Raw genomic sequence first — 11,867 nt, 5'->3', positions numbered from 1 at the left:
GTTTTTAGATCTGAGAATAAAAGGGCAAATCTTACAGCACTCACGTACCTCGAATAGTTTTCTGTCTGAAAAGAAACATTATGATGGAATATATATATAAGCGCGAGTGCGCCCACATACACACACACACACACACAGACAGACAGACAGACAGAAACACATTGATAGACTGAGAGAGAAAGAGAGACCCGAACACGTCCGTATATTTAGAATTGTTTATCGAAAAATAAATGGGATTTAATTATAGTTAAAATTAATATTAATAAAATAATTATTAATAAAAATAATAATTTAAATGATGAAAAGTTTTATATTATTTTTTTCTAATTTAATTTTATAAATTAACATTACGACGTTCCTACTTTAAATCGGATACCTTGTATATTTGTATATTGTACATTTTGCACTAACAAATGCAATGCATTGTATATTTTCTCTACAGGATCAATCTTCTATTGTTAATCGAACGATCGCTGAATTGTATTCATTTTTTAAGAAATAGCTAATATAATGGATAATATATTAAAACTAGCGTTTCGATTAAACGATATATTATATAATAACTGTGTGTGTGTGTGTGTATGTGTATAAATAGAATGATAAAATAATTACACGTTTCATTCTATTAAAGTATTTATAAATATATATTTTTTAAACAAATACTAAAATTAAAAAAAAATATACAATTTTGTTTATGTTTTAATATTCTTTTTTTTTTTTTTTAATTTCTTCATACATTTCATTTATCATAGACAACAAATTCGAATAATTATTTTAATTGTTATCTAAAAAATCGATATAAATACGTATGAATTTGTAAACGAGTTTAACAAAAATACAAATATATATATATATATATATATACGCAAACGATTACGTCAATTTTAATTTGTGAAAAAATTTATAATACCATCTATACAGAATGAAAGCATACACAATCGCAATGTCCTTTAATCAAATAATTGCAATGTAAACCGACTTCGATGGGTTGGATAAAATAAAATGAACGATCTCGTATACGTGAATACGAAGAGTTTATATAGTTCGAACAACGTTAACGCCTCTACTTAACGCAATTCGCAATATACCTATAATAAACGCACCAAACGATCTCTATTTTCCTCTTTCTGTGTTTCTATCCCTCTCTTTCTCTCTCTCTCTCTCTCTCTCTCTCTCTCTCTCTCTCTCTTTCTCTCTTTCTCATGGTATTTCGAACACCACGTCAATACGTTTTCGCTTTGCGACGAATAAACGCAATATTGCAGTTGTCGATCGATGAGTCACTGCTTCAACGAATAGCAAATTTATTCATTCTCTCTCTCTCTCTTTCTCTCTCATTCTTTCTCTCTTACTATCTTTAACCTTTCGATCTAAAGTCTTCTATTTCATTTAACACCTTCGAAACTCATTTATATTCCGAACTTTCTCTCCAATGCAAATCTGTATCTCGAAATTCAACTCTTTCTTTTTTCTTCTTTTTTAATTAAAAAATTTTTAGATATTGCAATTTATATGTATTAACAGGTTCTTCATTTAAATTCACATTTTATATATATATATATATATATATATATATATATATATATGTATGTATGTATGTATGTATGTATGTATGTATGTATGTATGTACAATTTTAATTTATTATTAATTCCATTTTATATTTTATAGTTCTATTTTATTCATATAATTTAAATTTGATTTAATCATATATTACTCCTCGATCCAAATGTGTGGGGTTCTTTTTTTAATCCCTTTTCTTTTTCTTTTTTTTCCTCTTTGCCTCAACTTTTTCTTCTCCCTTAATTGATATAAAAAAAAAAATAAAATAAAATAAAAAACAAAATATAACAAAAAAAGAAAAGAAACAGTAAGAAAGAGAGAGAGAGAGAGAGAGAATGAGAGAGTGAGAGAAAAATTATTCCGACCCTCTACCTTCATAGACCGAATCCTATATATAGAACAGTATATCCAGTTAAAAGGGTAAAATAAAAAAGAAATGACAAAAGAAAAGACCTTTAACTTCTGACGTCGTACTAACCAAAAGGATATCGTCTTTGATGTCGAAGTTCAATCAGTGAACATTTCTCCTTCCACCTTTCCTGGATACCGCCTGAAACATCTCCCTCTTTCCCCGTCACCGTTCTTCTCCTACATTCCCTTGAAAAGTACGTCGCGTGCGGAAAATTTCATTAGCCATCCTTATCGAGACTCCTTTTGTTCTGCGAATACGTTTTCCCTAGGTTCATGATTCTCTAACCTAAAGTTCTGTCGGAATAATCATTTTTTTCTTTTTTTCTTTTTTCCTACTTTGTTTCCTTTTTTTTCTCTATCTATTTCTTTTTTTTTCTTCTTTTCTTTTTTTCATTCGCTCACGATAACAACGATAATATCTCGCTGAAGATGAAACATGTACATAATAAAGATATGATAATAATTAGATATAATCGATATAATCGATAATTGTATATGTCATCGTTTAATCTTGACTTTTATTTTTAATAAACTATTTTTTATAGCGATCGGGTTGATTTAATTAATCTAGTAAAAAAAAAAAAAAAAAGAAAATTCTTATCTTATTTTGTAATATATACAATGTTACAAGGATAACTCAATTATCCTGAATGTAATTAACTGAGGTTCGTTTTATCGAAAAGCTTCTCCTGCTTCGGCGTTCCCTAAGATTATCTTGAATCATCAATAAACAAGAATACGTGACTTCTGCTAGTTCCTTCGTTAACTAAGATGAAATTTATTTCATCGAATATTCTAGATATATATATATATATATATATATATATATATATATATATATATCGCTAATAATTTACAATTTTATTATTATTTTTTAATATGATAATATCTTTAGATATTATTAATTACAATTAAATATTAAAGATTAATAGAATTATTAGAATTATTTTGTCGAATTATTCATTCCTCTATATCTACAATTTATAGATATAATTAATTATCTAACATAGTACGAATCATTTTCTGATTCTAATCGTATAGAATAATTCGTTATTGGACATTAACTATGAAATATGAAATAGAATTATCAGAAATATTTTATCGAATTACTTATTCGCGATATTATAATTTATTATAATAATTATAACGTAATACGATAATTTTCTAATTCTAATCTTTTAAAATAACATGCAATTAATCATTTAGCTTTAAAATATTTTCCATAGAATTATGAGAGATATTTTGTCGAATTATTTGTTCTCATAATTTTTAAAATATATAGTAATAATTACAGTATAGCACATTGACATTTGATCTTAATCTTGTAGAATTGAATATTAGTTGCGAAATATTTTATCGAATTATTCGTAGATATAGTTTTAGAATTTCATGTAATAATTACACCATAATACATTGACTTCTTCGTACAATTTTTTTACCGATCGAATCTCTCGTTTATAGCTTCTCTTGCTTTCGATCTGTCTAACACCACCTGTCTAATTAGTGCAGAGATAATCGGATTCCTACTCTAAATCAAGTCTGCAGTACGTCCTAATCAATTTACCTCGCTCGAGGCCTCAGAATTGCACAAATTGGATCTCTAAGCAAAATCATAATTCACTAACCAATCGATATCTATCTATATATATATATTATATATATATATATATATATATATATATATATCATAATTATGTATATACGTATATATATATATATATATATATATATATATATATATATATATATATATATTTTTTTATTATTCATTAATAATTTTTTAATAAATAATTGGAAGCTAAACTTTTAGTTGATTTCTTTTTTATCTTTTTTAAGAATAAGATCAAATTTATTTATAAATTTTTTCGTAAATTAATAAAAATCTATTAGAAAGTATTGTTGAACATAAAAGTATCGATAACTCGTAAGGATCTTATTTCAAAAACTGGTTTGGTCGTCCACACATATTACCGGTGGCGAGGTCACAGGTCATATTTCGCGGACTAGTGCGCAATGAAAGATACTACGAACGATTTTAATTTGCATATTTTCCAAGTGCACAAACAACTCGGTCACGCGACACGTAAAAGAGTTTTATGCCACCGGCAGCACCCTAGTTTTACCCCCTTTACCGTCCCAACCCCACCTTACCCCTGTAACTACGATAACGGAGGACAGAAACGTAAAAATATATTTCTTTACGACTTGACATTTCCAGCTTTGTCGAGAGATATCTTGGCGTGGCATGTGTAATATTATTGTACTTATCGTGAATTTCTAAATTACGTTTAAATAATAAATTTTATGCTAGTCGACCAAAAAAAAAAAAGAAAGAAAAAATCACGCTTACGTATCTAATGCATTTCAAAACACGCATATCTTTATATGCATTCTTTCATATCCTTCCTTTTTTTTATTTTTTTTATTTTCTTTATTCTCGTGCATACGTACATCGAGTTGCGTGTACGCGATGAGATCTGATGGAATATGATTTTCTTTTTTTTTTTTCTTTTTTTTTTTTTTTTAATCCATACAATATTAATAATTCTCGAAATGATATTAAAATAAATGGATATTTTTAATTACTCTCTACATATTAGATTATCTGAGGGAAAAAAAATTAAACAAAGAGAGTAGATAAAAAGCAAGAAAAAAAAAAGAAAAAGAAAAAAAAAAGATAAACAAAACAAAACAAAAAAAAAAGAAAGAAGAAAAGAAAAAAACAAATTAAAAGTATCGAATATGAAAATGAGGAAATTTCGTTAGAACTATGCGAAAAATTTTTATCTTGAGATTTTATAATTATTTTCATATATCCGAGGCTTCTCATTTCTTTTTTTCTTTCTTTGTTTCTTTTTTCTTTTTTTTTTTTGTTTTTTCTTCTTTTTTTCTTTTAGAATCAAATATCTTTCGAAGTAGAAAATATTGGAACGTTGAAAATCCTTTAATAAAAACATCCTTTGGTATACATAGATACTCACATGCACACATATATACATACATATATATATATATATGTGTGTGTGATTTCGAAAAACATGAAGGATGTTGTTTCTAAACAAGTGATCGTTTTCGCATGCTATGACCTCATGACTTTTCTTTATTTCTTCGAGACGTCAAAGTGATATAGATCTGAAAAACGTCGTCCGCACGGGTTCTCCAATACCTTTGAACTCCTTCCTCGATCTACCGTTGAATGTCAAACGTACTCCTTTGAAAATATCATTCTGGCGGTACCCGGACTTGGAACGAACAAACAGCTTTCGTTTCATCGATATTATTCTCCATCAGGATGAGCTTCCTCTGTGTATATATCTCTCTATCTTTCTCTCTCTCTCTCTCTCTCTCTCTCTCTCTCTCTTTCTCTTTCTCTTTCTCTTTCTCTTTCTTTCCGTATACACACTCTTTCTTTCTTTTTCTTTTTTCTCTTTGTAGAAGAAAGTATATGTGCATATTGCGTGCTTCTCGCATTTATCTATGTACCTTACCGTATATATATATATATATATAGGTATATATATACAAAGTATATAAATCTATGTATGTACGTACATAATAACGTTATATTAAATTTATCGAAAAATTATTTCATTTCTTAAAAGATAACTTTTCAATAAAATATTATTTCATTTCAATTAGATTCAATACACAGTATACATATGTATATATATGTATATATGTATATTTATATGATATTCTTAAAATCATGATAATAGTTAATTTCAATGTTTATCTATATTTTTTTAATACAAAGATATATACACTTATATATCTATACAATAATTCATATAAATCGTTTCTCATTATGTGAAACAAAAAAAAAACAAAAAAAACAATAAGACAAATATAGAAATTTTCAAAAATTGTATTATGCTTTATAGCTGTATTTTATATACACATTGAAAGATTGAGTGTTACTATATACATTTATATATACATATACATATATACCTATGTATATAATACATAAGACAAGCACACACACACACACACACACACACACACACACACACATATATATATATATATATATATAGTATATACAAATATTCCTGATCAATACAGAAGCGATCTGCCATCGAAAATGGCAGTTATTCGCGTATCGTATCGTCAGATCGCCGTCGAGTCACGTAATGCTGCAATCGCACGTGTAGAACGGTACTCGGTGCTTCCGGATGTGGCTACGGACGGGCAAAACTAACCTCTGTATTAACGTGCCCCGAAACAGTTTGCTCTCGCTGTCTAGTTTAGTTCTCGACTTCCGTCCTCGTTTTCGGACGTCAAGCGAATGTCAGACGGCTACTAGTTTCGAAATCGTTCGTTACTCATCCTCATTCTCTCTCTCTCTTTCTCTCTCTCTCTCTTTCTCTCTCTCTCTCTCTCTCTCTCTCTCTCTCTTTCTCCGTTTGTCTATCTGTCTTTGTCTCTCTTTCACGTTTCATTTTCAAAACAGAAACATAGAGAATAGAATACTACGATTCATATTATACTTGGAACTTCTAAATGGTACTCGTTAAACGATACGGGTTGTCTATTACATTTCCAAATTTCACATTGTAAGCTTTTGTTATAGTCGAATATATATATATATATATATATATATATATATATATATATTTTTTTTTTTGAGACATTACTACTAAAATGATTAAGATTAATAATGATTTACTTTAATAATTTTTACGTTTTCGATTATTCCGTGTTCTTCTTTTTTTCTTATTTATTTCGTTCGTTTTTGTTCTAAACGTCGTGTTTCCTTTTTTCCTTTTTTTTTCTTTTTTTTCCTTTTTTTTTCTTTTTTTTTCATTTTTATTACTTACGAAGAACGATCTCCTGTTTATTTACATTTAAATATCTCCAAAAAGTTTTGTCTTGCGAGAATTTACGAAAGAAAAATAAAGATGGTCCATTATCAATTTCTCTAGAAATGATTGATCTATGATTATATCTTATTACTTTACGAGAAAGCAGTCATGCTGATTTACATTTAGATATGTTAGAAAAAATATTGTGAAAATTCATAGAAAAGTGATAATAAAGTAATAAATGATTAAAAATTGCGAAAAAAAAAAGGAAACATAAAGTTTCTCGAACAATTTCTTAATTAATAAAAAATACTAAAGAAATAATTCGATAATAGGGAAACTTTAAGAGAACTTTCCGTTTTAGTTTGATAATTTTTCGTTCATGCTTATTTTATTACTTAACTGAGAAAGAGGCCGTGTTGCACATATTATAAAAAGAAAAAAAAAAGAAAAAAGAAAGAAAGAAAAAGAAAAAGCAAAACAAAATAAAAACGAAAGGAAACATAAGAAAATAGCGAAAGTTTTCTTCGAAGGCACAAAGAATAAATGAATAATTAATTAAAAATTGACTTTGGCGAATGAGTAAAAGAATATAATTAAAAATATTTCAAATAACAATTCTCATTTGAGTAATAATTATTGCAAAAAAAAAAAGAAACGAAAAAAGAAAACAAAAAGAAATCTATCAAAGCGAACCGATAAAGATCTAATTTAAAGTATCCTTCTGTCTTTTTCTAGACGAAAAAAAAATAAGAAGAAATAAAAGAAAAAAGGAAGAAGAAGAAAGACACAAATGAACGAACAATATTTACTACTATTAAGAATATTAAAAGAAATGTCAAGAAAAAAGGAAAATAAAAAAGTATGAAATATTATATTTTTGATACATTGGGTATGTGTGGGAGGGAAGATGGGGTAGGTAGGAAAGGGGAAAAAGAAAAGAAAAATAGAAAAATTAAAAAAGAAAAATAGAAAAAAAAATCGAGAAAAAGGGCAAAACTAAGAGTTGAGTCATTGATCTCTCTCTCTCTCTCTCTCTCTCTCTCTCTCTCTCTCTCTCTCTCTCAAAGACTTCGATAAAAGGAATGGTGGGCGTGTATATTCGTCAAATGTAAGTGAAACGTTCCTTTAGACAAGTTCTTTAACATATTCAGTTCAGAACGTTCTCTGGAGAGTAGAAGAGGGCCTTCCTCTTCTTCTTCCTCAGACATTACTTTTGAGAGAGTGTATCAGGAAGAGACGAACAAGACGAGAAAGAGAGAAGAAGGGCGACGACGGCGAGCCAAAACTGCGAAATATTTATAAACTCCTCCTTTCTTCTTGCGAAGAGGTCGACGTACACCCTCTGTCTGGATCGGAGGGCCGCGGTCAAAAATGTTTACCACGAGTAGATGAGATAGAGGGCGAAACCCTCGCCTCCCACCTCACCCCACCTTACACCCTTCTTCTTCTTCTTTCTTTTCTCTCTCTCTCTCTCTCTCTCTCTTTCTCTCTTGTTCTCTCTTTCACTATAAATAGAAAAGGGCAGATATTAAAAAGGGGGGATAAGAAAGATGGAAGAAAGTTTATTAAAACATTATAATTTTATATATAAAACGCTATGAGTATATTTATTCGAAAATTAATCGATATTATTAGATGAATAATCGATTATGATTTACGATCGATGTAAATGGAGATCTTTTGAAAAATCTCCATTTCGACGGTGGCGCCACCAACGGAGTTGCCAATTCCGCCATGTTTTGTCTCGCCATTACTTATCTTTCTATAACGCCTCCCACGGGAGAAAATATATTTCAAAGCGTTGCAAAGAAAGAGTTGAGGGAGATTAGGGTGGTGAGGGGTGGGTGGGGGGGATGAGAAAGAAGGTAAAGAGAGAGGGAAAGAGGGACTTTGGATGGCAATATAGAAGGGAGAAAGGAAAAATATATCCTGTTCTCCATGAACGTTTCTCGGCCCTTCACCTTCACGAATCGCCGACTAACTTGTGTTGGTTTTAGTCAGGAGAACTTAGGTATATACATATATACATACATACATACATACATACATACATACATACTATAAAACGAGTTGTCACGTAGCTTTCCAATGTACGGAATAAGAACGTACGGGGGAAAACGTTTCGATAACAGTTCGAAGGACTCTTTTCGCACTGGTAGAACGTTGAAATGACCTTTAGTAAGACTTTTCGTAAGACGGAAAAATAAAGGAAAAAGGATAGATAGATGGATAGATAGATATCGATAGATACAGATAGATACAGTTAGATACAGATAAATAGATATAGACTTTGGCTCGTTTTAAAATGACATAGCCAAACTTCTCTAACTTAGTTTGCAGTCTGTCCCGTGTACATACGACATAATTCCACTCTCGGTTTTGACCTTTAGTTGTATATATCTCGACAAATTCAAACGGACGTTTCGATTTTCTACGAACAAGAGACGAACAAATATTTACTTTTAACTTCGTTTCATATGTTCTCTGAGTAATTTTCACTCTCTCTCTCTCTCTCTCTCTCTCTCCCACTTTCTCTATAACAAGAGACACCTTTCATTAATTTCTACCTTGAACTGGCCAGTGATTATAAGCTCGAGTATCTACGTTTTCGAGTGGCTTATAAATGAGAGATAGAAAGAGAGAGAGAGAGGGAGAGAGAGAGAGAGTTAGTACTACAGTACCATACTTTTTCATTTGAATTCGTGAGTTTAATAAAAAAGGGACCATCTTTGAAGCTTAAGTAATATTAAGATTTACACGAGAGCACTCTTAATTCTATTTCATTCGAGTTAAAAGATTAAAAAGGCGTTAATCGTCAAGCTTATATATTCTTATATTACTTGAAAATCACAGATCGTTACGGAAATAATCCTAAGACCGAGGAGTTTTAAAAGCCCTTTTAAAAAGTGTTAATGTCTATTTTTAAAACGTTCGTGAAAGTTATGCCGCAAACAATTTGCTTCAAACTACTTCATATACGGTTATTCACGGAGATAACCACTCTGAAAAACGGAAATAGCTCTATTTTCCTTCTATAAACCTCTGCCCTCCCTCCTTTCACACTCTCTCTCTCTCTTTCTCTCTCTCTCTCTCTCTCTCTCTCTCTCTCTCTCCACGGTATTCAAAAATTATCTCTTTTGTTTATCTGATAGCCTTGAATTTGCCGAAATATCTTTTGATTGTAAATTTCTTTCCTCTTTTTTTTCCTTGTTTTTTTTTTTTTGGAATGGGTATCAAAAGAGAGGAATAAAAAAACAAAAAAAAATAAATAAAAGATAAAATTAACAATTTAATGAAATTTTAATTTAATCGAAAATTTCGATATTAAATAACGTCAATTATTTCTCGATTATTAATTTTTCATGAATATTTTTTATATTCTCGTAAAAAAAAAAATAATAATAATAATAGAGAGAAAGAGAGAGAGAGAGAGAGAGAGAGAGAGACAGAGAGAGTGAGAGAGATCGTTTTTTTTAAAGGGATTTCTTTTTTGAAAGAGAAAAGGAAAGGAAAAACAAAGAAAAAAAAACAAGAAAAAGGAAAAGAATAATCTATATCATCGGATTATACAATTCGTATTCTATTTTGCGCGAGAATCGTCATCGTGACCTCGAGTGTTTGGCCTTCTCGTTCCTTTGAACTTCCCCAAGCAAGCACTATAATTTCCCTCTATTTGTTCCATAAATAGAACGGCAGTTCACGTCGATGTTCGGCAAGCTATTCGAACGTTCGGAACTTTCTATACCGTAGAAAAAGATCGCTCTGGATAAGTTTTTAACAGGCACCGCGTCTCCGCCCTCTTATTTTCTGGCAAGTTCCTACTTCAACGAATACGAAGACGCTTACGCCCCATGGATACAAAAGTAAAACTCATGCCAGCTGTCGCGACGATCGTTCGGGGAAATAGGATAATAATAGATGCTTGCTCGCGATATCTTTTACTTGTGGTGATAGAAAAAAAAAAAGAAAAAAAGAAAAAAAAGAAAGAAAAAAAGATGTGTGTGTGCGTGTATATATATATATATATATATATATATATATATATATATATATATAAACAAAAAAAAGAAGAATAGATATCTCGTGTTTTCAATGATAACGTTTCAATCATATTAATGTTAAATTATGTTTGAAATATATCAATGATAATAGTTGAAATATATCACTCTGATCAGGATTGAAATATATCAGTGATTATGGTTCAAACATATCACTGTTATTATGGTTAAAATATATCAATGTGATTATGATTAGAACATATCATTGTGATTATGTTTGATATATATATATATATATGTGATCATTGTTTACAATTTTTGTTTCTCTTTGAAATTATTGATATTGTAGAACTAAATTGTCTTATGGAATGATATTTCTAAACGAGAATTATCCGGGATCAATAATCAAAAACATAATAAAATGAAAGTAATAATAACGATAATAAGAATGATTTGAAATATCAATCGAAATTTTATTTATATAATACTTTAGGAAATGATATAAATCAAAATTATTTCTATTTAAAAAAGTTAAGCTAATTATAAAATAGGTTAAGTTTTTCTTTTTCTTTTTTTTTTTTTTTTTTAATTTCTAATTAGATTTCTTCGTTTATTATCTTTTAAAAAATTGTCTTTATTTCTTACAATTTTAATAGAAGAATTTAAACATTTTCTCTCTTTCTCTTTCTCTCTTTTTCTGTGTATATGTAATAAAATTCGACCGATCAATTTTCAAACAATTTCACTAGTCAAAAATAGAAAAATTTTCGTTCGTACGTTTAAGAACCTTCTTGGATTAATTTTTAATTGAAAATTTTTCGTTCTTTTTTAAAAATGTTCTTTTTTCTTTTTGCCTACCATATGAATATTTTATTCGTGAAATATAAAGATTTATCATTTTCTTTTTCTTTCTTCTCTTTTTTCTTTTTCTTTTTCTCTTTCTTTTGACATTTTTTTCCATAAAATCCAATCGATCTAATTTCTCACAATTCCATTAGGATATGAATAGAAAAAAATTTCGTTAGCGCGTTTAACTCTTCTCATTTTTCTTTTCTTTTTTTTCGGTTGAATTTTCATTAGATATACATA

Source organism: Vespa crabro, chromosome 11 (genome assembly GCF_910589235.1).
Source record: "Vespa crabro chromosome 11, iyVesCrab1.2, whole genome shotgun sequence".
Lineage (NCBI taxonomy): Eukaryota > Metazoa > Arthropoda > Insecta > Hymenoptera > Vespidae > Vespa > Vespa crabro.
The sequence above is the reverse complement of the archived record's forward strand: the minus strand, read 5'-3'. Positions refer to the sequence as shown.